The sequence below is a fragment of the Ambystoma mexicanum genome, chromosome 11 (genome assembly GCF_040938575.1).
Source record: "Ambystoma mexicanum isolate Mex_15411 chromosome 11, UKY_AmexF1_1, whole genome shotgun sequence".
Lineage (NCBI taxonomy): Eukaryota > Metazoa > Chordata > Amphibia > Caudata > Ambystomatidae > Ambystoma > Ambystoma mexicanum.
This window is the reverse complement of record NC_090934.1, coordinates 569,014,057-569,041,907: the sequence shown is the minus strand read 5'-3', so window position 1 is coordinate 569,041,907 and position 27,851 is coordinate 569,014,057. Positions and strand designations below refer to the sequence as shown.

The window sequence follows — 27,851 nt, the reverse complement described above, 5'->3', positions numbered from 1 at the left end:
ACTGAACAGGTTATCATGCCGTGTTCTTACGAGAGAGGGGCGCCTGCTACCCTTTTTGTATTTTTGGAAGGAACTTGGGGTTGGTCACTCTAAATTACCTGGGGTAAACCAGATGTGGACTTCCTGCTCACTGTGCTCAGAGAGGCACAGCTCCACCTCACTGATGAGGCCCAACAAGGCTGAAACATGTGTATAGGGTTGCTGTTGGTACTCTTGTTCAGAAGGGAATTGCCATAGCATTTCGGTGCTGGACTGCCCATGTGGGCTGGACAAGACTGATATGCAAATGGATATTTCCCATCTGTGAAAGGTACAGTGAGCAAAAAGCAGATGGCTGCAAACTCTCAAAGTGGTTAATAACCACTGAACAGGTTATCATGCTGTGTTCTTTCGAGAGAGGGGCGCCTGCTACCCTTTTTGTATAAACTAAGCATGGTCCATTGCCACAAACCGCAGGAAATGTTTACTGTGCAGCTCTAGCCACAGCCACAGATGTCATGTAAGGTCACCACTAAGGAGGTTCCTTAACTGCAAGTATTGGTAATTTTTTTACCTTACAAGTCCACTATATAAGGTCTGGAACCACAGTTGATTGTGTTTGCCATGTATTTATCACATTTGTGCACTAACATAGGCTGTGGTTACCTGCTTACTTATTCATCATATGATGATCCTGCTTATTGAAAAAGGGCCATGTAAGTGATTTCAATCCGGCACACACGCAAGTCAAGCCCAGCGTGTAGTTCACTGAGACCCTTATTTATTTTTGTCTATAAGTTCAATATTCTGAATTCTGAATGACATACCACTCATATCACACCCTTCTCCTGAGATCCCCCCCCCCGGTCACACTGAACCAGGAATCAGGCTAGTTTGCTAAGGTAAATATTTATTTATGTATTGAAAATGTAATCACAGTATGTTTTCATAGGTAAACAACAATCACCTATGGGGTGACAGAACACTGAAGAATATCTTTAATACACTAGGAATAAGTGATGAGCACCAAAAACATATGCAGCACGGAAAAGTATACTTTTTTGTTGGTTTGGACGGATGGCACTATGGTTAAAGGTTCCCCCTGCAACACCCCTCAACCTTCCAATAGGCAGTGTAAAGAGATGGGAGGAGAGAGCAGGTATTTAGGAATAGCACAAATCAGATATCAGTCCCACTTTCCCCCTTCAAACACAAGAGAAAAACGGAATTGACTTTTCAGCTGGCAGCATCGCTTTTAAATTATCTTTAGAATTGGCTGGGCAAAAACACCAAATATGGTCGAAAATACGTAAATTGTTTTACATTTCTATGGGAGCCGCTTTGAACAGTTGCAAACAATCACCAGCAATGATTTAGTCCAAAGAAAACATTTGAAATCTTAAAGTCCAAGTTGGAAGCAGTTTAAATCTATTTTACAAGTGTAAACCTCTCAGATTTTTTAAATTGTGGCAAACTTTTCCTTGCGCGATTTTCGCTATAACAGGAGAATCGCACTGATTTGCAGTGCGGTTTTGGGTTCTATGGATAGCTATGGATGTTAGGTACAAGTAGGAATTGAAATTTCATTTCCATCACAAAAAAATGGAGGGAGTTATAGAGGTTTTAGTAAAGGTCGTTTTTGTAAAATAGGCGCAAGAATGGAAAACAGAAATGCACTTTTGAAAATGACAAATGGGTTTGCTTACACTAGAAGATGACTATGAAAAAGCGAATAACACAGAGGAATCTTACAGTTACGTGATCAGTGTAACCCGCCTACTGAGGAAACTCGACTTCTTCAGATGAGTAAAGAGTCAGCGCAAAGATAGTTCTAACAATACTGGTTCTGAATGAAAGAGAGTATGGGTTTGAGATAGGGATAAGACAATGCAAAGATACTTCTAACAATACTGGTTCTGACTGAAAGATAGGATGGGTTTGAGATAGGGATAAGACAATGCAAATATATGAGAGCCACAGTTCTTCCTATTAATACTCACAGGATAAGTTATTAAATTGGACCGTCAGCTCTGGTCATTGGAATGGGTCTGGTCTAGGAAAGACAGCACATCAGGCACGGTACTGGATCAGCTAGGCCGGTCGCCGGGTTGCACAGCATCTGCCTTCCTAGTCTGTGGGTATTTGAATCAGCTGGATAGCGAGTTCCTCAGGCAAGCCTAGTGGTGGCAAGCCAGAGAATTTCAGGATACTGGTTCAAAAGGCCATCTCACACCACCCAGCGCTTCACTGGGTAGAGAGAATAAATTTGAGGATAAGGGCCTTGCTGGAAATCAATAGTTCTGTATTGCTGGCAAGAATCTGGGCCTCTGGATCTGGAAGAATATTAAAGCTGGATGTAGAATGCTGGATCAGAGTGCTTTGCCAGAATCGGGAAAGTGAGTGGATCTGTGAGTCCCTATGCTTTATCAGCTGTCTCTATTTATCCTTTAAAATGACATCACAAAGTGGATGTATGGACCAGTTTAGCTAAGCTTGCCCCTGTGAGCTGGGATAAGATCAAAAGTTCATCTCCACCTTGCAATTTGAGTGATTGGATCAAGGCCGGATGATGTCAAATTTTTTGGTTTGCTTTACAATCCTGAGAAACCTCCCTTTAGCCACTGGTCTCAAAATCGGATTTTATACTGAATGTACATTTCTACATTGGTCACCTTTATACAAATCACAAACAAAGGTGCCATATTTTATGTAGCAGCTATACCTCAAAACCCTGCAGCGGTGGGATCTTGTCTCAGCTTTCTACAGAATTTTGCCCTTTTTGCTATGAACGCAATTTCCAAATTGTATGCAAATTTTGACACATGTGTGTGTTTAACATAGGGATGTGTGTGTACATTTTCACAATTCTAACATTAATACATTTTGCATAAAACCACATATATTGCCATTCCTGTCCAGAACATGTCACACGGTTTTGTTTAAAACATTCACCCTGCAGTCCAGGGGCATCACCCTCCTTGTTTGCTCCTTCAAGGAGGCATTTACGACCCCTTCACACCTCCAGTTTCCTGGGCTGAAGCTCTGTCATTTTTCCTTCTCTCTCCATAAACAAAAGTCTGGGCTAACCAGCAATTAGAACCTCCCCGTAAGTTTCTGCTGAGAGGAAGGCCCTCCTTCTTGGAGAAACCTACTTTTCCAGTTTGTGTAGCTCAGTCAGGCTAATTAACTTTTTTAATCCAGCAAAAACCAAATTTGTTGCATCAAACATAATACATTTCTTTCTTAGCCTTAAAATCTGTGGGATCAAAAACACAACTAAAAATCTGTATTCCTTTTTGGCAACAATCCTTATTATGTTTGCTAATCCAGCAGACTTTTAGTTTTAGGTCTTTTAAAGTTTCATCAGTAACTCATCTGACAGCTGTCATTCAGGTGGCCCCGGGTACTGCACCCAGATTTTGGCATAGGCTGTCAGTTTTCAGACTTTGTATGTTTCACAATGCTTCATTAGATACATGAATTTTAGCACCAAGCAAGATTTTGAATGTTGAGACGTGTTGTGTTATAGGCATTTTGGAGTTTTTAGCAACAAAGCAGATGTCATTTGTAGGCACATTTTGCGGTTTCACTTACAAAGTGCTGCTTCTCTCTGTGCACTCTGTTTGCTGGTTATGGAGCCGACTGGCACATTTCGGCAGAGTTTGCTCTATTAACACCAAACATGGACCATGGGTGGCAGGTTGTGCATCCCTCTTTTTGTGTGCTCAAGCACACAGGTTTTGTAGGTTTTTGTAGGTTTTTATAGGTTTTTGGCACGCACAAGGGTTTTGCCGCCATTGTTGCTGTTTCTTTCACCATACCTGGCAGGGTGATGCCGCATAGCATAGCGGAGTGGGTCCATACATCCCACAGCCACGATCACAGGATGCTGCTTTGCATGCAAACACAGACAGTGGACGCTGGTTACATAAGCCATTAACACAGCACTCAAACTGTGGATGCTTCTGAACACAACCTAAGTTCATTAGGTCAATTTGTTAAATATAGATTGTGTCCCTCTGTCTTAATGGTATGGTTTTGTTGGACATGTCTGGTGAGGTGGGCATATTTTTGTATTCTAGATTTTTATGAAAAATATATCTTTTGTATTTGTGGTTTATGTTTATTTAGAAAGCACAGAGATGTTTCATAGTGATATTGGGAGGCTATTGTAAATGTGGTGCAGTAGTCATTCTTCTATTTAAGTTTTGACTAAGTCTACCATCCAGTTTTTTCTATAGGCCAAAGAGAACCAGTAACACTCACTTCTGTTTGCACATTTAATTTAAGTTAAAGTATGAAACATATTAAAAGATTAATCATTTGAATCTTTGCAGAGCTAAGCAGTGTCCAGAGATACGGACGATTAAATAAAGGTAGTTTTTCGGATTTAAAGTAAACTCAAAATGACAGATGACAGCTTGCAGCTTCAGAATTGACAGGTGACAGTTGTGCAGCTTTAAAATGACAGATGACACGATTTCTAGGAGGCTGTTCTACTTAGGTTAAAATAGTTTGGATTAGATTATTTTAACTAAGAGATTGGTTCTGCACAGTTCTGCTAGGTACTCACAATATAAATTTGAAATAGGCCTCGCCACGGATCTGGTCAGGTTGTGGACTGGACTCCGGTTCTGGTCTCAGCACTTCACAGTGATCTGGGTCAGCTCTCTGGTTCTGCTCACAGCGGTCTGGGTCACTCTGGATCTCTGGTCTGGTCTGTCCGGATACAGCGGTCTCTGCACGGCTCCTGGATCTCTGCACTGGTCCTGGCAAAAGTTCTTGGCAAGGGATTCAAGCAGCTCGCCCGGCTGTGAGTAGCTTGCAATGATTTGAGGCCTGCTGCAGAGAACTCAGCTTGTGGTTTTAGGCCTCTGATTTAGGTTCTAAAGTATAAGTTCTAGGTTCTGGAGTATGTAGCTGGAGTCAGTCTGGAACTGGTATCTTCTGGATGTTGTGTGGTCCGGCAAAACGCTCCGCAGCAACTGGATTTGAATGTCCTCTCTAGCTTCCAGTGGCTCTTTTTATGTCTTTTGAAAATGGGTGTGTGCCTGGGCCTAGCTAAGCCTGCCCCTCTCTACTTGTCATTGGCCCAATTCTCCCCTCTCCCATGATTGGGGGAAGGAAATGTGAGTCAGAGTGATGCTGTAGGTTTTATGGTCAGAGGAACCTCCCCTGGTCAGTTTGCCCACAAATCTATATTTGATTCAAATACATCCTTCCCAGATATACAATTTGTTGAAATTACATGTGCATATTATATATTCCTTATGGTCCATGCTTGTCTGCCTCTGATCTTCCTGGGGGCTTGCATTCAAAAATGACAACATTTTGCGCTTTTTAACTGGTTTTGCAATATCGGACATTTACCCAAATTTACACACATGTGCGCAAGGAGTATGGACATTAATTGATGAAGTGTCAGATTTTTAACATGCAGACATTTGGAGTGAGACCCTATTTTCCGCTAGCGACCCCCCAGAATACACCACAGGGTCCTAACGCATCTCAAAATGTTCACAGAAACATCACAAAAATAATGATATTACTTATATAATTCTGACAAGTCCGCACTTTGAGTTATCTATCTTTTTAAAATTATGCTCTGGCCCAGATGGGTGTGGTTTAGGTTCCAAAGCACATGGGGGAAGCTTCTGCCTGTCCCCACCTCCAGCTCGGGTGGCTCCCAGAGGCACTTCTCCTCCCACTTCTCCCAAGAGGAAGCCACCTTTACGACGCCCCCAATATAACATTTGCCTGAGTCCAGGACAGGCCTTTGTTCAACTCCCTGTAGTCCCCAGCTGCTCCACCCCTAATCTAATCAGAGAGGTGTTTACTCCTTTTGGCCAGGGGCAGAGTGAAAGCAGCTAGGCCTGGGAAGAGTGGCTGAACAGGTTTCTCCTGTCGGGGGTAGTTGTCAGGCAGAATTCAGTTTCATTAAGCCAGGTTTCAGCTAAATGTCACTTTTTGTTCCCAGTTTAAATCACTTACAATTTTTACATATACATTAAATAATTACTTCCTTCAAGTCATTTCAGGATATAGTTTTACATTGTATCCACCTCTTAGCAAGTCTTTCCTTGGTCTGGTTTTGTTTCATTTGTTCAGTTTTACACAAAAGTCTGGTGGTTTTAAAACGCCGGCTTTCTGATAGTGGTGAGTACTGGTAATGCAACCATTTTTGGGATTAAGAAAATGAATTCCCCACAAGAAGGTTGTATCTTTGGAGTGGTCTCGTGCCAACTGCGCAGTTCTCATATTCTGGCGTGAATGTGGGCGGCGATAGCTCATCCCCACATCCACCCAGTCTATTGATTTAGTTTGTTCTCAGATAGAATAATGGGCGGCGACAGCTCATCCCCACATCTACCCAGTCTATTGATTCAACATGGGTCAAAACCCATGACAAATTCCCCCGCCCGACTGCGCTTTGATTCAAGTCGAGGGGACGTCGGGTGCAAAAGGAGGTTTTGAGCCCTTGCGCTGGTATGTCCCCATTATCTTCTTCCAATCCTGTAGGTGGCACAGTTCAGCATCTTTTCCTCCCTCCAGTCGATCAATCAGTTCTCCTTGCTGGTCCTGATGGGAGGATTGGGTGGTACCCTGGGCCCCTCGGGTCTCGGCTCCCGGTCCCCGGTCGTCCTCCTTGGTCAGTCTCCAGGTTTTCTTTCTCCTAGGACGACAAAGGAAAAGCGGCAATACCTATTCGTAGACATTTTTCCACCACTATTAATGGTGTGGCAGACATATACATTTTATACTTTAATATACCTAACATTTTACTTTTGAGATACAAGTTATCATTCAAAGACAGTGGCTTACAAGAGTATAATATTTTAGAGACTATATGTGGGATATTTTAGGGTTGGAACTGAATTAATCTGGAGCGGTCCCCTCTGGTATTGCAGAGGACTCCTCCAGTTGCTGCAGAGTGTGCCTGGGATGGCAACACTTTAGCTGATTTATATGTGCCCACTTGTCTTCCCCCTCTGACAAACCGCCTTTGGGGATGCGGATCTTGTAGGCCACAGGGGAGATCTTGTCTATAATTTCAAACGGTCCCTTCCATGTAGGCAAAAATTTGCGCTGTCTTGACTGGTTTCTTTGGAAGTTGTATAAATAGACCTGATCACCCACCTGATATTCCTTTCGGGTAGTTTTTAAATCATAGTGGGTCTTCATGCTCTCGGCTGATCTTTCTAGATTCCGCTGAGCATAGGCAAAAGCATGCTGAAGGTGTTTCCTTAAATTCTCCACATACTCATGAGTTGTGGAGGCATTTATCAATGTTTGCTCTTGGGTTCTGTAAAGCAAATGCTGGGGAAGCACCATCTTGCGTCCAGTCATCAACTCAAATGGTGACATTTTGGTTGCAGATGAAGGGGTAGATCTGATGGCCATTAGGACCAGAGGTAATCGGATATCCCAACTTGGCCCAGAATCTGCCACAAACTTTTTTAAGATGCTCACAATGGTTCGGTTATATCTCTCTACTGCTCCAGAGGAAGCTGGCCGGTAAGCAATATGTAGCTTTCTTTTGACCCCCAGTATCTCCCACATCTTTGTCATTACTTCACTGGTGAAGTGGCTACCCCTGTCTGACTCAATCCTTTGAGGTAGACCAAAACGGGAAAAGATGTGGTTAATCATCAGGGCAGCTGCTGTTTCTGCCTTGCAGTTTGGGGCTGGGAGACATTCCACCCACTTGGTAAACAAGCATGTAACGGTCAACATGTACTTGTTTCCTCTAGACGAGCGAATCACAGGGCCTACAAAGTCGATTTGCAAATCTGACCATGGCAGTGTCATCCGCCTCTTTTGGAGAGGCGCACGGTGTGTGAGGGATGATGGCTGAAATTGTACACACACAAGACACCCCTTCAAGTATTGGTCGAGGTCCTGCCCCATGTGTGGCCAGTATGCAACCTCTCTTAAGATTTCCAGTGTTGTGTGAAACCCCCTATGACCGGCGGTGGCCGCATCATGGGCGTGACTTAACATCAGGCTTCGGAATGAGGTAGGAACCACCCACTGATCATGGCCAGCTTGGGATTTCCTTACCAACAAACCGTCTTGGATTCGGAACATTTTTGGACATTTCATCAACACTCTTAGGTCCTCTTTCCCAATGTAATCGGTATCCGTCAGGGGAAAGTTCTCAGGGTCCTCAAGGTGTTGGTAAAACTTACCAATAATTGGATCCCCCTTCTGAGCTGTAATTAAATCAGCATCAGGGGTCTCCTTACTCCATTGTGCAGTTGAAAGATCATTGTGAGCATTTGTCTGGGACCTAGTGATAGCGGTGACCTGGATTTCCCCCAACAGGGACTCTATTTCGATTAGATCCCCTTGGATGGCCCCGGTTTTGGCCAGCTGATCAGCTAAGTCATTTCCAGTTTTGTCTGGTCCCTCTACTTTGGAATGACCCTTGATCTTCTTCCAGTAGATGGTCATCCCATTCGAGGTGACCAGATCATCAATGTTTTGGATTAACTTCCCATGTTTCAGGGGTTTGTTATTAGCGCATAACATGCCTCTGGTTTTCCACTTGACCAGGTGCTCCACGAACCCGTTCCGTATATAATCCGAATCTGTGATTATGACCAGTTTGTGGAGTTGATGCTGGACAGCAGTGAGGATGGCCTGATGCACAGCCATCAATTCTGCCACCTGACTACTTCGGGGACCAATTTTGTATCCAGCGGAGGGTTCTGGGAACTCCTTCACCCATGCATTCCCTACGCCAGCCACCAGTTCTTTCTCCCCGTCGTTGTCAACATGGTAAGAGCATCCATCCACATAGACAGTGGGCATTCCCTCACACTTGTCTTCTTCAAAGACTTTGTGTGGGGAATTAAGGTATGCCTCCATGTTCTCCTTGATTTTTAGACTTTCGTCCTCGAGACAGTTTTCTCTGGCACAATCATGCAAGTCAGCCAGACCTTGCGCGAGGGGACTCTTCTTGTTTTGGACATATCTGACCTCCACAGGAAAGCCTTGCATTGACAGAATCCAGGAAGTAATTCGGGAATTACTCACATTTCCGGCCCGGATTCTGTCACTTTGGAGATATTGCAGAGGCTGGTGTGGAGTTTCCACTATGATGTGTTCCCCCTGGATAAACAGGCGGTAATTCTTCAATGCCCACACCATTGCCAGGAGTGCCTTCTCACAATCGTTGAATTTTTCCTCCACAGGGGATAAAGTTTTGCTCGCATAGGAGATTACTTTATTGACCTTGTCATGCTTTTGGTATAATACTGCCGTCAAGCACGTATTGGAGAACCCTGTCTCCAGGAAGAACTCCTTGTTTCTGACAGGGTAAGCTAGGCAAGGCGCGTGTGAGAGGCTTCTTTTGAGTTGTCTTACTGCCTCAGATTGTTCTGGACCCCATTCCCACTTGACCCCCCCTTCAAGAGATGAATCAGGGGTCTAGTGATCTCTGCGTAGCCTTCAATGAACTTTCTGCTGTAATTAGTCAGTCCAAGGAGGCTCCTTAGTTCCCGCAGAGTGGTGGGGTCTTTCAGTTTCTGGAGTGCTTCCACTTTCTTTTCTTGGGGACAGAGACCCTGAGGAGTAATCTCATGCCCCAAGAAATTAACACGGGTTCTACACCACTGTGCTTTCTGAAAGGAAAGTTTTGCTCCGGCGGCCCTCAACTGTGTCAGAACATAATGGATTTCCGCTATGTGTTCCTCCACAGATGAACTTTTGATGAGGACATCATCTACATAAGCCAGGTTACCCCTCGCACTCAGGTCGGGCATGGCCTTATGTAGGAAATTGTTGAATTCATTGCCGGAGTTGAGGTATCCGAAGGGAGTCCGGGTCCAGGTGTACTGCTGGCCCCCAAAGGTAAAAGCCAGTTTGTATTGGTCCTCCCTATTGACAGGCACGGTCCAGTATCCATTGGTCAGGTCTATTGCAGTGAATACTTGTGACCCTTGAATCTGGGCCAGCCTTTGGTCAATGTAGGGCAGAGGCCATCGGGAAGTATGGATCCGTTTGTTGAGCTCCCTAAGGTCAGCGCAGAGTCTCCACTGGCCGTTTGGCTTCAATATTCCCAGCACCGGATTATTGAAGGTGCTGTGTACTGGACGTATTATTCCCCGGGACTCAAGGTTCTTAATTATTTCAGTAAGGGACTCCATGGAAGCGAGAGGCAAACGATATTGCTTCACAAACACTGGAGTCATTCCAGGGTCCGTGGGAATTGTTGTTGTGTGGATGTCGGTGCGGCCACAGTCATATGAGTCTACCGCAAAGAGATCTTGGAAATCCAAGAAAACTTGTTTCAACTTTTGCTTTCGTTCCAGAGTCACACAGGCATCAGCTAGGTTGACTCTCTCTTCCACCATCTGCCTGAAGCCTGGAAAGACTTCTGGTTTGGCTATCTCAGCGGCCTCCTCCAGCTGGGTGGAGAAGTCCCTGGTCAGAGTGCTGATTTGGACTGGAGGCCTCAGGTGGGAAAGGCAACCCTCATGGACCTGGAAAATCACCTCATCCCTCCTGAAGTCACAAGTCACATCTTCCTTACCATAGGGGCAGGAAGTGTACACCAGGAAGTTCCCCCCATGCCGGGTAAAAATCCTGTCTGGTGTTGTACTGTCATCACTATCACTGTCAAAACAGTCCTTGGGGATTGGTCCTAACAGTTCATTTCCTAAATCGATGGAAAAATGTCGGTCATCAACCGCCATTCCAATAATGGTGCCTGCGGCTAGAGTAATACTCTTTAAGTCGCTGTTATCCACCTCTATTAGAATGGTGTCATGTTCTATGTTGACTAATGGAGTTGGGTTTACCCCCAACCCTTGCTGTTGGAGAGAAGCGTTTAGATGTATGTAAGCATCAGGGTTTTTCAAATGTTGTCCTCTTTTAACTTTCACTTCCAGGGAGAATTGTCGGGTCCTTTCTGGGATGGTGACTTCCTCTTTGATCTGAATTTCAAGTGCATAAGGTAGCAATTTTGCTGACCTAAATGCTTTTTCTGGATCATCAAAGCCCATGGGATTATCCGCTAATCGGGACCAAGCTTTGAAGTTTATTAGGTCCAAACTAATGGCAAAGCGATTGAGAATGTCACTGCCTAAGTAAAAGGCGGCAGTGACGTCTTGCACGACCCAACAATTATGGACTATGCTCTTGTTGCCAATGGAGATTTTGAGCCTACACCTGCTTGTCAGGAGATGTTTGGAATTAGGTGCTTCCAGGTCCATTTCCCATTTGTCTATCAGTTTGAATGTGGGAATGGCTGGATCTTTTGGGAGTTGGCGGAACATGGCTTCGCTGATGAAGCTCTTACCTTTGTTCACACACACTCGAGCGAGAACAGAGTCCTTCCCATCATTTAACTGGACAGGGATGAACAACTGCTCTCCAATTTGCTGAATATCAGCCAGGCTCTGAGCTGATTTCACATCTTTCTGGACTATAGGAGTGGGAGTTTCTGATTGTGGATTAGTAAAGAATTTCAGGGTGTTTCCTTCCAGTGTGGAATACCACCTTAAACTGGAAGGAAGGTTGATTTTCAGAAATAGAGAGGACCCCCCATCACCAGTCTGTTGTCCTACTGCTATTACAGTCACGTCTGAAATTTGGTTGTTCTGGAAGTGAAATTCTACTTGGTCAGATTTTTGTTCAACCATGTGACAGGTGCCGTTTAAACTAACATGGTTGACACTCTGTTTTAATTTTATTGGTCAGCTAGTCTGGGTCCAGAGGACCTTGTTTACGCAATCTATTAGGGGTGACAATCTTCTCAGGAGGTCATTCCCTAGTAAACAAGGGGTGCCCTCTGGAGTCACTACTATGACCGGGTGTTTCACCTTGTGTCGCCCAATTTTAATGTCCAAATCTGCAGTCCCCTCGACAGGAATTTCCTTCCCGTCAAAGTTCTGCAGTTGTCCAGGAAGAGAGGTGAGAGGAATACGGTAATTCTCCCCCCTTCCTGCATTTAGTTCCTCAAAGGCCCTTTTGGACAGAAGGGTAGCTTGGGATCCAGTGTCCACCAGTGCCAAAATTGTACCCTGCCCCTGTACTTGTACCGGGGCATAGTATCCTTCCTCCTTCTCCTCAAGGGGGCACAGATAATGCACATTTTTGGACAACTGGTGGGCTAACTTTCTGGTTTTGGACAATACTAGAGAAGAGATTTGGGCAGAATTCTGTGGAGAGTCTTGGGAATCTGAAAGAAAAAGTTGGCAACTGGAGATCAGAGCCATTGTGGGTTCCCCTGGTTCCGGTTCTGGGCCGCCCCCCCTTTTTGGAGGCAGTCACCAGGATGGGTTTGAACCAGAGGATTTCGTTATTGTGGGTTTTGGGATGAGATGATGGGCGGCGGTAGCTCAGTCTCCATATCTCCCCAATCTGGATTGGAATCCCTTGGGACCCATTTTTCTTTGGGAGGAGTTCCCCCATCTCTGAAGGAGAAGATCCTTTTCCCAGGATCTTCTGAGGATCCCTCTCCCTCAAATTGGAAGACCTGTACCTCCTCCACAAAGTGGGTCTGTTTGGGTCCTTTGTTTCTCCAACCCCCTCTCTGCTCCTTGGGAGGCAGGCTTTCAGGGGCAGGAGATTTTGTTTCCGGTTCCTGGTTTTCCAGGGGCTGTTTACAAGTTGGGAAGGAAGCTTACTCCAAGGCTTTACACCCCCCTTCCCCTTGTGCCTCCTCCCTGTTTACCGGTGGGTTATCGGGGTGCTGCCCCCGTCATTGTTCTGGAGCACCAGGTCCAGAGTTTGGGGCATTCTGCGGTGGCATGCTCATCTGAGGGTTCTGTTGAGCCCTCAGTATGTGACCCAGATCTCGTGCCATATTTTGGACCTGGCGCTCAAGTTGTGAAACCCGCTCAGGCTGATACGGGGCTCTATTTTCTCCCCTGGGCTGATCCCGGGAAGGGTAGCTATCCCTTCTCTGGTAGTACCCCTGGTTGGGAAGATTTTGGTACCCCTCCACCCTTGGCCTCCCCTCTCCCGGATTAGGTTGTCTGGGCTCAGGGAATTGGGGAAAGAAGGATGGATGGTTTTGGGGTTGGAAATTGGGTGTATACCTGGGGAAAAAGTTCTGCCCAGGATTTGGAGAATTTATGCCTTCCTGTGGGAAGTTGGGAGGGAAGTTCCCTGGGTTAGGTGCTTGGCTGGATCCCCCCCCTTGGGCTGGAGAAGTCCACACATAACCCAGGATTGGTCGGATTCCCTTATAGCGGGGACTTACATAGTCAGGGGAGCGCGGGACCCCATTTGTGGGACTACCTCCTCGACTCCCTGTCTGTGACTGGCCCGAGGGCCTTCTGGGCTGTGAATTATTTGGTGCAGGCAGGTTTTTAGGCCCCCCATCTCCAAATCTAAAACGGGGGCAACCTTTACCTCTGCCACCTTGGCAGCAGCAGGGGTGCTGTTGGTTTTGGGGTTTTTTGGCGCGTTATTTTTATTTTCAATAGGCTTCTGCACCTCATAGATCCGGGTAGCCTGTTCAATGACCCAGTCTAAAGATCTTTTCTCATGAAAATCTCTCACGAGCTGGGTCATTATATATTTAGGGAGAGCATGGAAAAATGTATTGACAAACTCTTTGCTGTCTGTGCGCACCCTTCTGGTGGTCTGCGCAAAAGCACGCTTTAATTCTTGCACAAACTCTTGTGGGGCCTGATCCTCCCCACATTGCAAATTGTAGGCTGCCTTGCGAGCCTCTTGGGGATTTCTGTGCACAGAAAAATGTTTCAAGATGGCCGCCCTGTATGTGGACCACCTTGAATGATTTTGGTCCTCCAGCCCTGCAAAGAAACTGGAGTACTCTGGTGAGAAGGTCCACTTTACATATTGAATACAGCTTTGGCTGTCCTTCAAATGAAAAGTCTCCATCATTTGCTCAAACAGCTCTAAGTGTTCCCAAACAGAATACTTGGCGTTCTTATGATAAGGCGTGATAACACTCCTTATTGCCTTTATTTGCTTCAATGGGTCCTTAAGCAAGGCCCTTTTTGCCTTATTGGCCTTTTTGGTTCGGGTAACCTTGGTCCATTCATCCTCTGACTCAGAGGCACTGCTCCCAGAGGTTCCTGTCTGATCTTCCAGGTTTTCCCAGATTCTGCGAGCCTGGGAATGACTGGCAGAATGTGGGGACCTGGTCTCCTGTGTCCTGCGCTGTTCAGAGGAGTCTTCAGATTCCTCCTTGCTGCCAGGATTTGATGGGTACGCCCCCCCACTGACCTAACTGGGCAGAGGTTTTCAGGATGCCCTTAATGGGCCTACTCTCCTGGGGTTCCCCACTAAATTGCACTGTGCTTGGGTGCCCATACCCGGATGCCCGCCCCTCCATTCCTGGGAGGTACTGGCCTATGAGCCCCATACTTCTGGTTGGATAGTAATCTGCCATCCCTGTGGCCCGGTGCTCATGTGCGCCAGGGGACATGGGGTTGGCAGAGTCCAGGGACTGAGAGATATGAAGGCCTCTGGTACTAAGGCTCCTGAGGTTATGCTCAGGAGTCTCCCTCTCCCAGCGAACCTGGTCTCTATCCGCCCCTGCTCCCTGTTGCAATGCAAGAGCCTGCGCTTTCAGTTCCTCAGTTAAGGCCTTACTAGACTCTATCAGTCTCTCCTGCATCGCTAACTGTTGCTGGAGCCTATCATTGTGCTGACAGAGAGCCTCATTTTCTCTCTGTGCCTCCTGATTGGTCCTGGAGTACTGGGCCAGTCTCTGCTGCAGTAGGGTTACCTCCTGAGCTGTGTCCCTATTGGCCTGCTCCTTTCTTGCCAGAGCATCCTCCACCCTCCTGGTGTGCTCTAACAAGTTCTGGTGTTCTTTTTGGAGGTCACCCAGTCCCTGGAGGGCCAGGTGATTTTCTTCCATTTTCCTTTTTAAGTGGCAGACTTCCTGGCCTAAGGTATCCCTTTCCTGACTAAGAGTCTGCATCTGTGCCCCCAGGTCGTCCCTTTGCCTTTGGAAGGCACCAGCTTTCTGGTGTTCTTCATCAAACTCTGCCTGGGTTTCCAGGTCTTTCAAAATCAATTTATTGCTTTCCTCTTTCTCTCTGTCTAGTTGGATTTGCAGGGTGGCTACCTGCTCTGTGCATGCACTGTTGAAATTGATCTGTTGCTCCAGCTTTTTCTGGCTCTGCAGTAAGGAGTCCAGACTGTCTTGGTGCTCCTTCTGCAAAGCCAGAATTCTGGTATCCTGGTCTGTCTTTTCCTGTTGCAAGATATCCATATCCTTCTTTATTTTAATGATGTACTGTCTACTCTCATTTTCGGACTCCTGGCTTCTGTGCAGCCTCTGCTCAGAAGAGTCTAGATCAGATTGGGCCTTCTGTAATGCCAGCAGTTGCCTACTCGCCAGATCTTGGCCTTCAGCACATTTGTCCTGCATGGCTCCCATATGTAAATATAAATATGCCGCTACCCTGGCAATCTTGTTGTGCTCATCCTTGGCCTTAGGGGCCATATATAGTTAACTCAGGGCCACATGTAAGGGACCCTGGTCTCTCCATGTATCTGACCCTGTTTCAGTGATCTGGGGTGCGATTGCCTGCAACCAGACCGTCTGGTCCTGATGAGTCCACTCACCTCTCACAAATAGCTTATGTAAGAAGTGCTCTCTGGCTATTTTCATATCTACCAAGGTATTCATTCTGGAATTTGAGTTCCTTCCTGACTTACAGAAGTTTGTATTTTATTTTTGCAAAACAGATCTTTCCCTTAGAGCGTCCTTTTGAGGAGTGCTTTACAGCGTAACACAGCGTGGTGATCCGACCGGATGTATGTATCTTGTCAGTTAGCACACTGTATTAATCTGCACAAGTGATAGATCTAATACGGAATTCCCGGCTACGAGCCCCCAATTTGTAAGAAGATTCAATTCAACACTACAGCTAAGTCAATGCCTAGTCTGGGATACTGAATGGAAACCCTTATTGATATATCTTTATATCCAGTTCATGAGTTCTGGATGACTACCCCTATATAACACCCCTCTCTTAGAATCCCCCTGACCCCACTGAGCCAAGAAGTAGTTCTGTTTTGCAAGTTTAAAAGGTTTATTTGAGAAATAAAACAAAATATAGATACCACGCTTTTATAATAAATTAATAATCGATATCGCCCTTATAAATATAATGTAAATCAACAATGGGTAATCTGACACTAGCACACTTCTTTACAATCAATGTGGAGTTAGTATAGGATGGATAAAGTAGCAAAAATAGTTTTATGATTTCAAGGGAAAAGCAATGAGGAATAAAATGCAGTACAGAAATACTTGATATGATTTTAGCAAAAGATAAGATAATCACTTTTTCTCTGGCAATTCACCCCCCCTCCCCTATGCAATGTAAGACATGGAAGTAGATGGAAAGAGGAGCACACAGTTCTCAGGAATGCAATCAAATACAATACGAAATTCAGTTCCCCCCCCAGCAAGCTTAGAGAAAACCGGTATGAGTTTTAAAACACAGGCCCAAGTGCTTTGAATGTGGTGGCAATGAAGTGAGAAATATGCTGAAAATGCTTTTAATTCCCTTTAGGAGGTTCAGGGTGAGTGAGAGATACTTGGGATGAGTTCAGGCTCACTTTAGCAATGATTCAGAGATGGTGATTAAGAGGCAAACAAATTTTTAGCAAGGAAAGAAATGACTGCTGATGGTTACACGTGGCTGGACTTTTAACCAAATCGCAAATCGTGGTAAAATTCGCGAGTGCGTGAATCGTGATTACGGCAAAAGTATAAGGAGTAGCAAGTCGGTTTTAGGTTCGTTGGAAAGCTGAGATTCTAAGCTTACAGAGGAAAGTTAAATTTCGTTCCTATCCCACACGGTCCCAGAGATACGGACGATTAAATAAAGGTAGTTTTTCGGATTTAAAGTAAACTCAAAATGTTCTGCTAGGTACTCACAATATAAATTTGAAATAGGCCTCGCCACGGATCTGGTCAGGTTGTGGACTGGACTCCGGTTCTGGTCTTGGCACTTCACAGTGATCTGGGTCAGCTCTCTGGTTCTGCTCACAGCGATCTGGGTCACTCTGGATCTCTGGTCTGGTCTGTCCGGATACAGCGGTCTCTGCACGGCTCCTGGATCTCTGCACTGGTCCTGGCAAAAGTTCTTGGCAAGGGATTCAAGCAGCTCGCCCGGCTGTGAGTAGCTTGCAATGATTTGAGGCCTGCTGCAGAGAACTCAGCTTGTGGTTTTAGGCCTCTGATTTAGGTTCTAAAGTATAAGTTCTAGGTTCTGGAGTATGTAGCTGGAGTCAGTCTGGAACTGGTATCTTCTGGATGTTGTGTGGTCCGGCAAAACGCTCCGCAGCAACTGGATATGAATGTCCTCTCTAGCTTCCAGTGGCTCTTTTTATGTCTTTTGAAAATGGGTGTGTGCCTGGGCCTAGTTAAGCCTGCCCCTCTCTACTTGTCATTGGCCCAATTCTCCCTTCTCCCATGATTGGGAGAAGGAAATGTGAGTCAGAGTGATGCTGTAGGTTTTATGGTCAGAGGAACCTCCCCTGGTCAGTTTGCCCACAAATCTATATTTGATTCAAATTCATCCTTCCCAGATATACAATTTGTTGAAATTACATGTGCACATTATATATTCCTTATGGTCCATGCTTGTCCGCCTCTGATCTTCCTGGGGGCTTGCATTCAAAAATGACAACATTTTGCGCTTTTTAACTGGTTTTGCAATATCGGACATTTACCCAAATTTACACACATGTGCGCAAGGAGTATGGACATTAATTGATGAAGTGTCAGATTTTTAACATGCAGACATTTGGAGTGAGACCCTATTTTCCGCTAGCGACCCCCCAGAATACACCACAGGGTCCTAACGCATCTCAAAATGTTCACAGAAACATCACAAAAATAATGATATTACTTATATAATTCTGACAAGTCCGCACTTTGAGTTATCTATCTTTTTAACATTATGCTCTGGCCCAGATGGGTGTGGTTTAGGTTCCAAAGCACATGGGGGAAGCTTCTGCCTGTCCCCGCCTCCAGCCCGGGTGGCTCCCAGAGGCACTTCTCCTCCCACTTCTCCCAAGAGGAAGCCACTTTTACGATGCCCCCAATATAACATTTGCCTGAGTCCAGGACAGGCCTTTGTTCAACTCCCTGTAGTCCCCAGCTGCTCCACCCCTAATCTAATCAGAGAGGTGTTAACTCCTTATGGCCAGGGGCAGAGTGGAAGCAGCTAGGCCTGGGAAGAGTGGCTGAACAGGTTTCTCCTGTCGGGGGTAGTTGTCAGGCAGAATTCAGTTTCATTAAGCCAGGTTTCAGCTAAATGTCACTTTTTGTTCCCAGTTTAAATCACTTACAATTTTTACATATACATTAAATAATTACTTCCTTCAAGTCATTTCAGGATATAGTTTTACATTGTATCCACCTCTTAGCAAGTCTTTCCTTGGTCTGGTTTTGTTTCATTTGTTCAGTTTTACACAAAAGTCTGGTGGTTTTAAAACGCTGGCTTTCTGATAGTGGTGAGTACTGGTAATGCAACCATTTTTGGGATTAAGAAAATGAATTCCCCACAAGAAGGTTGTATCTTTGGAGTGGTCTCGTGCCAACTGTGCAGTTCTCCTATTCTGGCGTGAATGTGGGCGGCGATAGCTCATCCCCACATCCACCCAGTCTATTGATTTAGTTTGTTCTGGGATAGAATAATGGGCGGCGACAGCTCATCCCCACATCTACCCAGTCTATTGATTCAACATGGGTCAAAACCCATGACATGTCTTTTAAGAATGGATGAATAATTCAGCTAGAGAGAATGTGCAATGGGGTTTGGTTTATTTCTGCAGTGGGTAATATTCATTAAAGCCATGGAATAAAGTATGGCCTAACATATAGGGATGGCCCCATTACCTACCTACAGTATTCCAGAAGTGAATGTTGTAATCCACGGTTGTCTAACTCCAGGTCTCCTGGGCTGGAAACCTGGCACATTTTCAGGATATCCTTCATTAATATGCATGAAATCCATTTGCATACAATGATTCTAAATGTATGTCAATTCCTCATGAATATCAATGAGGGATATTCAGAAAACCCGTCAGGTTTGCGGTCCTCAGGGACTGGAGTTGGACACCCCTGTTGTAATCCGTACACAATTCACCATCCACATTGTTGATTCTACAGTGGGAGCCCACCCTATTGCCTTATTTGGAGGAATCGACCCAATCACAGAAGTGGGAAATGGGTGCGGAATGTGGTCATTTCAGCCAATCAGCCAACCAGAGCGTGCTGCTATCTATATTGACTGAAAGGATTGCTTACCAAGCTGGCTTCTACTCTGCTGGATTTTAGGAGTGAAAAGATGGCCTTGCAGCGAACTCTGTGGCAGAAGTTTCAGAGTTGAAATCCACTTCCTGTACTCCTGCCACAATGTTTTTGCCCATCCCTACTCACATATAACAGGTTGAAAAAAAAGTTTACAGTTAATAAAGACTCACTTACCCCTCACATATTTTGGGCTTTCAGCAGTAGGCTTAGAGGCAGTGATATCTCTGCATTATTGTAACTAATACCTCATGTGTTTTTGAGTAAAGAAGGTTGACATTTCCACTCAGCTAAGAGGTGTAAATGGTGGCCCAATGGAAGGGATGATGTGCATAATTATACATATCCTAACAATTTCTTCAGTTGAATTGAAGTGTAGTTTTTGTTTAGTTTAGTTTCTTTATTTGTACCATGCACCAAACCCTCAGGTAACTGGTCGCTTAAAGCTTATACAAGGTTTACATAAGTTTAGACAGCGAGAGACAAACAATACAACAGCAGAGAACAGTGCAAGTTGACCATTGTTACAAGGTGGTTGGGATGGGAGAATAAGTTACAGTACCAAGCAGGTAATGTTACAACAAGCATAAGAGTCCAGAAGGGGCAGTAGCTGAGCATTCCCATTACTTCCTGAAGAGCCAGCTCTTTACTTTGGCTCTCAAGGTCCAGAATGCAGGTCCCATTCTGAGGCTAAGGGGAAGGGCGTTCCACTGTTTGGCAGCTAGCACCGGGAAGCTTCCTCCCCCTGCTCTTTTTAGCAGAAATCTAGGAACAGCCAGACAGTGCGAGTAAATGGCTCTAGTTGGTCTAGTAGGTTGAGGTATGTTGAATTTATCTGCCAGGTATTTGGCGGCGGTATTTGACGAGCGTGCAAAGGGCAATTCTATCCCGTACCGGGAGCCAGTGGGCATCCTGCCTGTAACTAGTGATGCGCGTAGATCTTGATATACTTAATGCTGCTCTTAAGGCATTATTTTGAAGGACCTGGAGTTTGGTGAGGTTCCTTTCAGAGGTGCCTAAGTAGAGGGTGTTAGGGTTTTCTATCTTGGATAACACTAGTGTCCTGGCTAAGTTAATGCAGCTACTAGGCGAGGGGAATGGGTTGCAAGTGTTAATTAGTTTGTTAGTGTAGGCCGTGGAGGACACAGTTGAGTTCACTTGCTTCTTGAGGGTCAGTGTGGAGTCTAAGTATACCCCAAGGTTTTGATTTCTTTGGCCACTTTGATTGGGTTTCCATTGATGTTGATGGAAGCATAGCAGGGGTCTAATTTGTTCAGGCGGGTTTGGGAGCCGCCGATCAGGAGCTCGGTTTTCTCATTGTTAAGGCAAAGAAGTGGTCTGCCATCCACGCCTGGATTTCCAAGTAAATCTCGTTAATCCTTTTACAGTCATCTTCATAGCACCCTGAGAGTGTGATGAGAACCTGGGTGTCATCGGTGTTGTTAATACATTGTCTGTTTTACTTACATTTCATTATTTGAGTCAATAATAGATTAAACACAGTCTTTGCAAGGATATTAACTGTATCTGGAAAGCATTCTTAAATCGTGCCTTTTGAACTTCGTTATTCATCAGGAAAACATTGTTGTAAAATCAGAAAACAGCAATATTTTAGTAGGTTGTGTTTTTGATGGAAGTACTGTTCTGAATGGAAGATGAAAAGTGTATTTGGTGAGACTTTTATTCTGGATTAATTTATAATTTCACTCGGTCTGTGGTGGATGTTGCCTGGGTCCACCCAGCAAGTGCGTCAGTGGGTTACCAATATTCAGATATTCAGCTCGTCCCTCCATCATGCCTTGTTGGGTGATATAGTATCATGCATCAGGAGCAATCATTGTGGCATGTTATGTAAGATGTAGATTATCACATATTTAAAACTCAAATAGTTTACCACTTTGTGTCATATTAGTTTACAATTTAAAAATGATGGTGTTACTTTTAGGGCCCGCCTCATGGAATATTTGCACGGTTCAAAGTCACTTTGCACTGCTGACACAAACCCTGATTCATGGAACCGTGTAAAGTGTATTTCTACCATGCAAAGTCTGGGCAAAGTCGGCACAGATTCATTTTTGCAGTTCAAAATGACTTTGCCCGGCAAAAATACACTTTGCACGGTTCCATGAATCAGGGTTTCTGTCAGCAGTGCAAATTCACTTTGAACCGTGCAAATATTCTGTGAATCAGGCCGTCAGAGTGCCTGATTCGTGGAATTTTTTTGTGCGGTGCAAAGTCACTTTACATTGGTGCAAAGTGAATTTGCACTGCCAACAAACACCCTGATTGACAGAGCAGTGCAGTGTATTTGTGCAGTCCAAAGGGACATTGAACTGACTTTGCACTGGTGCAAACTCACTTTGCACTGCAAAAATACACTCTGCGCTGCTCTGTGGATCAGGGTGTTTGTTGGCAGTGCAAAGCCACTTTGCACCAGTGCAAAATCGCTTTGCCCCCGCGCTAGAAATTATATGAATCAGGCCCATTGTGTATTATTTCCAGAATGCTGAACATGGAAAATATTCAAAGACACCGGAACTGCAAAAAGATTGCAAAACCTTTCTTCATGAAATCTTGGCTTAGTCAGTTGTTGATTGGTTGAAATAACGCATCTCATTCCATCACCTCTTTGTAGCTTCGACGTTGTTTAATACATTATAGATTGGCGGAGCTCCCAAGAGAGAATGAAAATATGCTGCCAGAGAGAGAAGAGCGAGGAGGGAGCACGCAGTGGGAAGTGGCATGATACAGTTTTAGGCTATTAGGAACACTTTTCTGAAGATAGAGCCGCAAGTAGAGACACATGGAACTGGTCTGGCTGTATTAAGTGGCAGCTTATGGATGTAGAGTAACTTAGTGGCAAGGTTACGAACGTTAAGTATTGACTTGTAGTTCTTTATTTATTCTCTCAATAGGTTGCACTGTAGTCGGAATCAAGTTGCTGCAGCTCAGCTGTCTATGACTTCACTTCCGGGAAATGTAAGCGCATTGGGCCAGGGAAGTGTAAATAGACTACTGGCTACATGCATTACGTGGATCAAAAGCTCAGCTTTACCTCTCACCTTAAGGATCAAGTGCTGGTGATCCAAGCAGCCACCGGTCCCACCACCCCCGCATCAGGTGACTTGGCCCATGTGACAGAAGGATGAAAGGTTTTGCTATAGAGAATGCACTGATGTAAGCTGTCTCGCTCTCAGAGTCCACTAAACGGGCACATGTAGTGGAAAACGCAGTGGTAATGCGTTAGAATGCCGCATAGCAGGCAGGCTCTCCTCTGGGAGTCCATGGAGGACAACGTTCAGACACTGCATGGAGCTGTTCAGCAACTGGAGCCCTCCATGCAACCGATGAAAAAGGTGAGGAACTGGCACAGACCAAGAAAGGGAGGGGACACTTACTGAAGTGCTGAGCAGAGGAGGGGACAGATGAAGAAGTAGAGCTGAGCAAGTTACAGAGGATAGGACACAGACCACGAGCTTGATGAGTGGACCCATCCCGTACCAAAGCCAGGGCAAAAGCAGGCCCATGGATACAGCTGGTCCAAAGTAAAACGCTAAGAATCATTACGGCGGTCTATCGAAGATAAAGCACCAGCTGGACCAAAAGAAAAGGTAGGGCTAGAGCAAAAAAACGGAAATAGTGCCTAGACTTGAACGATGGCTCCCAAAGGAAGGCACAAGGGGAACCTTGGAAGGAGTCAAAGCAGGGCTTCCACTATAGTACAGGAAGAAGACAACTAAATAACACCCGGAAGTAGTAAAGAGATGTACTGCCCTTCTCCGCTTAAATTCCAGCACTCCCCCCTAACTTTCCCTCGCAATGGTATCTGCTCACCCCTGCCTTCCCCAGTGCACATTCAGAAACCCTTTGTGAAGTGAGCAGTGTGAGTGCTGTCCAAGAAATACAAACGCATCCCGAAACACTGACCTCACATGTGGCAATGCAAATCACACTCTGCCACACAAACGACGTGTCTTCATTTCTGAAATAAGGAGTGGCTATTGGACCATTTAGAAGTAACTCTGGGAATTGTGTGGATATTGCAGACAGTGGCAAGCTAATCTACTATATGATTGCCCAATAGCAGGACATGGATTTACCACAAAGCCGACTTCAGTAGAAGGCAATAGCCATTTTCTGTCTGTCGCTGGCCCACTTGATAAAAAGCCATCCATCCTTATGTCCAAGACCAGCTCTAACCGTTAAGAGCATCGAGAACTAATCAACGCAGTTATGGAATCAAAATGCTATTGTCAATTCAACAAAGTGAAATGGAAAGCGTAATACTTAAATATGAAGTCAATTTCAGACCTGGTTTTACAATAAGACAATTCTAAGTGGCTGCTTCGGGCACCAGCGGCAGCCAGGAGAACCACCAATGGTGGCCAAGGGGGGAAAAGGACACTCTTATAAAAACGCTGGTTCTCGCCCCCCCCCCCTCCCGGCCCCCCAAAGAATGCAACTTCGCCATCGCTGGGCCAGGCCATCCCTAGGGAAAATGTCTAGGGGCGCCACTGCCGGCATCAGAGGGGCTCCAAGAGGCACCAATTGTGTTCTAAAACATCAAATCTGTATCCACTTTTCGGGCGGCGTGAATCTTTGCACAGATCCTGCTCTGTGTTTCTAATTATGTCACTGCGTTCCATGCCTGATTCAGGGTGAAAGTGAGCAATATGCAGTTCGAACGTATCGGGAAAAGTGACCTGACGTGAGCAACTTTCATAATGCACAGATAAGTGTGCGATGCTATGTTACTATGCATCTGGACTGTGCTGAATCATTTCAGACGTACGTTTGTGATCACGATTACCTTTGCTGAAGCCTTCCTATGAACAACTAATATGAGAGCACAGTATTTAACTTATAAAACACCTTTAAACAACAAAATAGCTGCAGTGATATTGTTTTAGTGCATTGCTTTTGAGCTAGCAATCAACTCAAAAATGATTGCATGATTTGGAAAGGGTGTGAATTAAAGATACCCACCTCATTTCAAAATACACAACCTTTGAAGATATTCCTCTATGCACATTTCCAGCCCAATTTGTCTTTTTCATCAGACACAGCCTCACAGGAGCCCGGGGGGCTGGCGTGCCCACTGCAGGCAATGCACGGAGGAATACACCAGACAATGATAAATCGGCGCCAGTGCTCGGAAGAGCCATTGTTATTAATTGGTGCAAATAAATAGATGCCATCCTAAGGGAGGGAGGACAATAGACACACTCGAAAATGGAATGAAGGCGACATTTCTCTTATAGTATATGTGTCGTTTCACGGGCTGGAGTAACCCCACAGTGCACGCTGTAGAATTAAAGCGCTATCTCCTTCCGAGCACCAGCCAGAGGGGCTCTGCGTTCGCGGACTGCACCCCTGTTCGCATGTTTCCTCTTGAAAAGAGATGGAGGGACTTTTCGTGTTGTTTCATTTCCCCAGCAGAGAATATGCTTCGGTGCCCAAGAATAGCGCAGCAGTTCAGACCTGATGGCCTGCCTCCTACTACACGTCTGCTGATGTCCCAGCAATCGCGCTCACCCAGCAGAGGGGGCGCGCTGTTTCCCGTCCTGGGGTTTCTATGGACACAGCCGTGCCCCGTTAGGATGGCTCTGCTGCATTATTGCCTCTCAGACATTCCAAGCCTTTCCGTGGGTCCAGCACGCTAGTTCAAGCACAATCACCCCCCTTTTAGAAAATTATATATATATTCAACGGGTAGAGAGGAGAATTCGGATTTAGGGAGCCTCCCAGCCCCCTTGTCCTTCTAATTTGCGACTCCTATTTCAGGAGTTTGACTGCAAACAGACCTAATATTCGTAAAGAGGAAATCTTCTGCAGAAATGTCTCCTGCATAACACACAGCACGCGTTCTGATACAGCTGAATAATCTGCGGCACTGCCTTAGAAATAGAATTTAAGAATACATTTGCATAATCAGGCGCGCGGGAAGGGCCCTGGAGGCATCCAAGGCTAGAACAGAGAACAAGACTCATACAATTGCGTTTCGTTGCCCAAGAAACCCGTGTCGTGTCAATGTGTACAAGTTGTGCACTGTGTTGGCAGGCGGCATTTGCATCAGCGACTTGCATTCATGTCCAATACTCTGCTAATTTTGGGTTATCCTGCTAAGCTTCTTTAATTCTTTAATGCTAAAAAAACATAGCGCCTTTGGGCCCGATTCATGGATTTTTTTGCACACTTCAAAGTGACTTTGCACTGCTGAAAAGTGACTTTGCTCTACAGACAGTCTCGTTCCGCCTTGATGATTAGACCGAGGAGAGTGGGGAATACCGCCATTCACATCACAGGATAATTATCACCCAGGCCTATGTCCGGTTGGAGACCTATCCCCGGGGACAGCGCAACATGTAAGCAACCGCATTCCAGTAAAGGAGTGCCTCTTCTCCATCGGCGGATGCACTCCACCACGTTAAATAGCCACGAATTCTTAAAATCGCAATACAGTAACATTCACTCAGAGCTATATAATGTTAGATATAGCACAGGCTTAAAACGAGGACGAAAGTGCTTTACAAAGGACACTTACCAGTGTTACCAGAGGAGCATCTGGAAATGAGATTATGTGCATAAGAACGGAATAGGAAGATTCCATTGCTGGGGTTTCCATTCTAGGAGAATTCATCACATTTTTTCCAATGCATTTTGCTGCAAATGTATGTGGGGGGGGGGTGGGTTATGGTAATAATAAAGGTAGGGATGACTTTGGGGTGGGGGTGGACTGCGGGACTCTCCCCTGCATACATTTCTAGTAAAATGTCCAATAAAAAAATAAAAAAAACTCAATGAATTCTCCCACAATAAAAAAATCTCGATGGAATGACATAGAAGCATGCGTGTTGGAATCGAGAGGGACCAGGAGTCCAGCTGTGACCAGATACCATAAAGCAGGGTGTGATGGGAAACAGTGTGACATATAGTTGGGACAGTACTAGGCAACACACTATGTTGCCACTCCAGCAGCTAACCAATCAGAGGTAGTCACAGCAAACTTTAGGGCCCTCTAACGGGGCAAATACTCAAGATGCGAATTCCTCCATGACTCATTGAACACATTTAAAAGTGGCAAGTTTAGGAGCTGGTAGATCTTGTGTTCTAGAGACAATCTCATTTTGGGTCCACCTTGTCAAGCCAGTAGCATAACCCAACCATACATGTAAACATATAAGAAACTTGCAATGGTAAGAAAAGTGAAATCGCAGCTAATGGAGCATATCTCATCCTATCAACGCAGGGGAGCAATCTACAGACCAATGGTGATTGCAAGAGGATGCACCTCTCATTTATTCACTTGTAACAATAAAGAGATGTGTGCTTATCTTTCTCATAGATTTATGATGCCGACTTTCATCTTTTTGAGCTATGTTCCGTGCACCAACCTACAATTATCTGGTCATGGCACCATGCAGAACGGAGATCATAATGCATTTCATCTCATTGCATGAGCTGTATTTCACCCCAGGCAGTCACTGTGCTCGGCTCTCTCTAAGCTGCCACAGTGCCGTGTTCCCTAGGCTGCCGCTGTGCCCTGCTTCCTAGGCTGCTACTGTACCCAGATCCGTAGACGTCCACTGCGTTCTACTCTTCCTAGGAAGCTATTGAGCTCTACTGGCTAAGCTCATACTGTGCCCTGCTCCCTAGGCTGCCACTGTGTCTTACTCCCTAGGCTGTACCCAAATCAGTAGGCTGCCACTGTGCTCTGCTCTCCCTAGGCTTCCACTGTGTCCAGATCCGTAGGCTGCTATTATGTTCTTCTCTCCTAGGCTGCCACAGTGCCCTGCTGCGTAGACTGCTACTGTGTCCTACTTCTTGAGCTTCCTCTATGCTCTGGTGCCTAGGCTGCCACTGTGGCCAGATCCATAGGCTGCCACTGTGATCTGCTCTCCCTAGGCTGCCACAGTGCCCTGCTCTCTACGCTGCCAGAGTGGCCTGCTCTCTAGGCTGCCAATGTGCCATGCTCCCTAGGCTGCAACTGTTCCTAGATCCGTAGGCTCCCACTTTGCTCTACTCTCCTTAGGCTCCCACTTTGCTCTACTCTCCCTAGGCTCCCACTTTGCTATAATCTTCCTAGGCTGCCACTCTATTCTGCTCGCCCTACGCTGCCCTTGTGCCCTGTTTCCTGGGCTGCCAATGTACTCTGCTCTCCCTAGGCTGTCAATTTGCCCTGCTCCCTCAGTTGTGCCATGCTCCCTAGGTTGCTACTGTGCACAGATCCGTAAACTGCCAATGTGCTCTACTCTCCCTAGGCTGCCACTGTGCCCAGATCTGTCGGCTGCCACAGTGACAAATCAACATCCGGGGCAGCGGTGGTCCAGGGATGAATATCGGTTTCTAAACAATCAATCAGCCCCACACCTCTAGTACACCATAAGGGATCCAAACAGATTGGATAGACAGGCAAATTATAAACCTCCTTGTCCAATTTTGGTAACATGGACGGAACGGCAGGCTTCCGTCCACAAGGTCGTGGATCGTTGGTTAGTTTCAACACAGCAAAAATACACTTATTACCCAATGATAAAAGGGACTGTCCAGTCAAGGTTGTATCAAAATATCTACTTTATTATTATCACAACAAACAGTTCTAGCA

At 45.6% G+C, this 27,851-nt stretch overlaps 1 protein-coding gene across 6 annotated transcripts in view; it reads right to left on the bottom strand.

Annotated features, from left to right (window-relative positions):
• The window catches only part of SHANK2 (SH3 and multiple ankyrin repeat domains 2), a 4,166,579-nt gene that overhangs the window by 3,051,087 nt on the left and 1,087,641 nt on the right, over nucleotides 1–27,851 (bottom strand). The gene's annotated exons all lie outside the window — the stretch shown is intronic.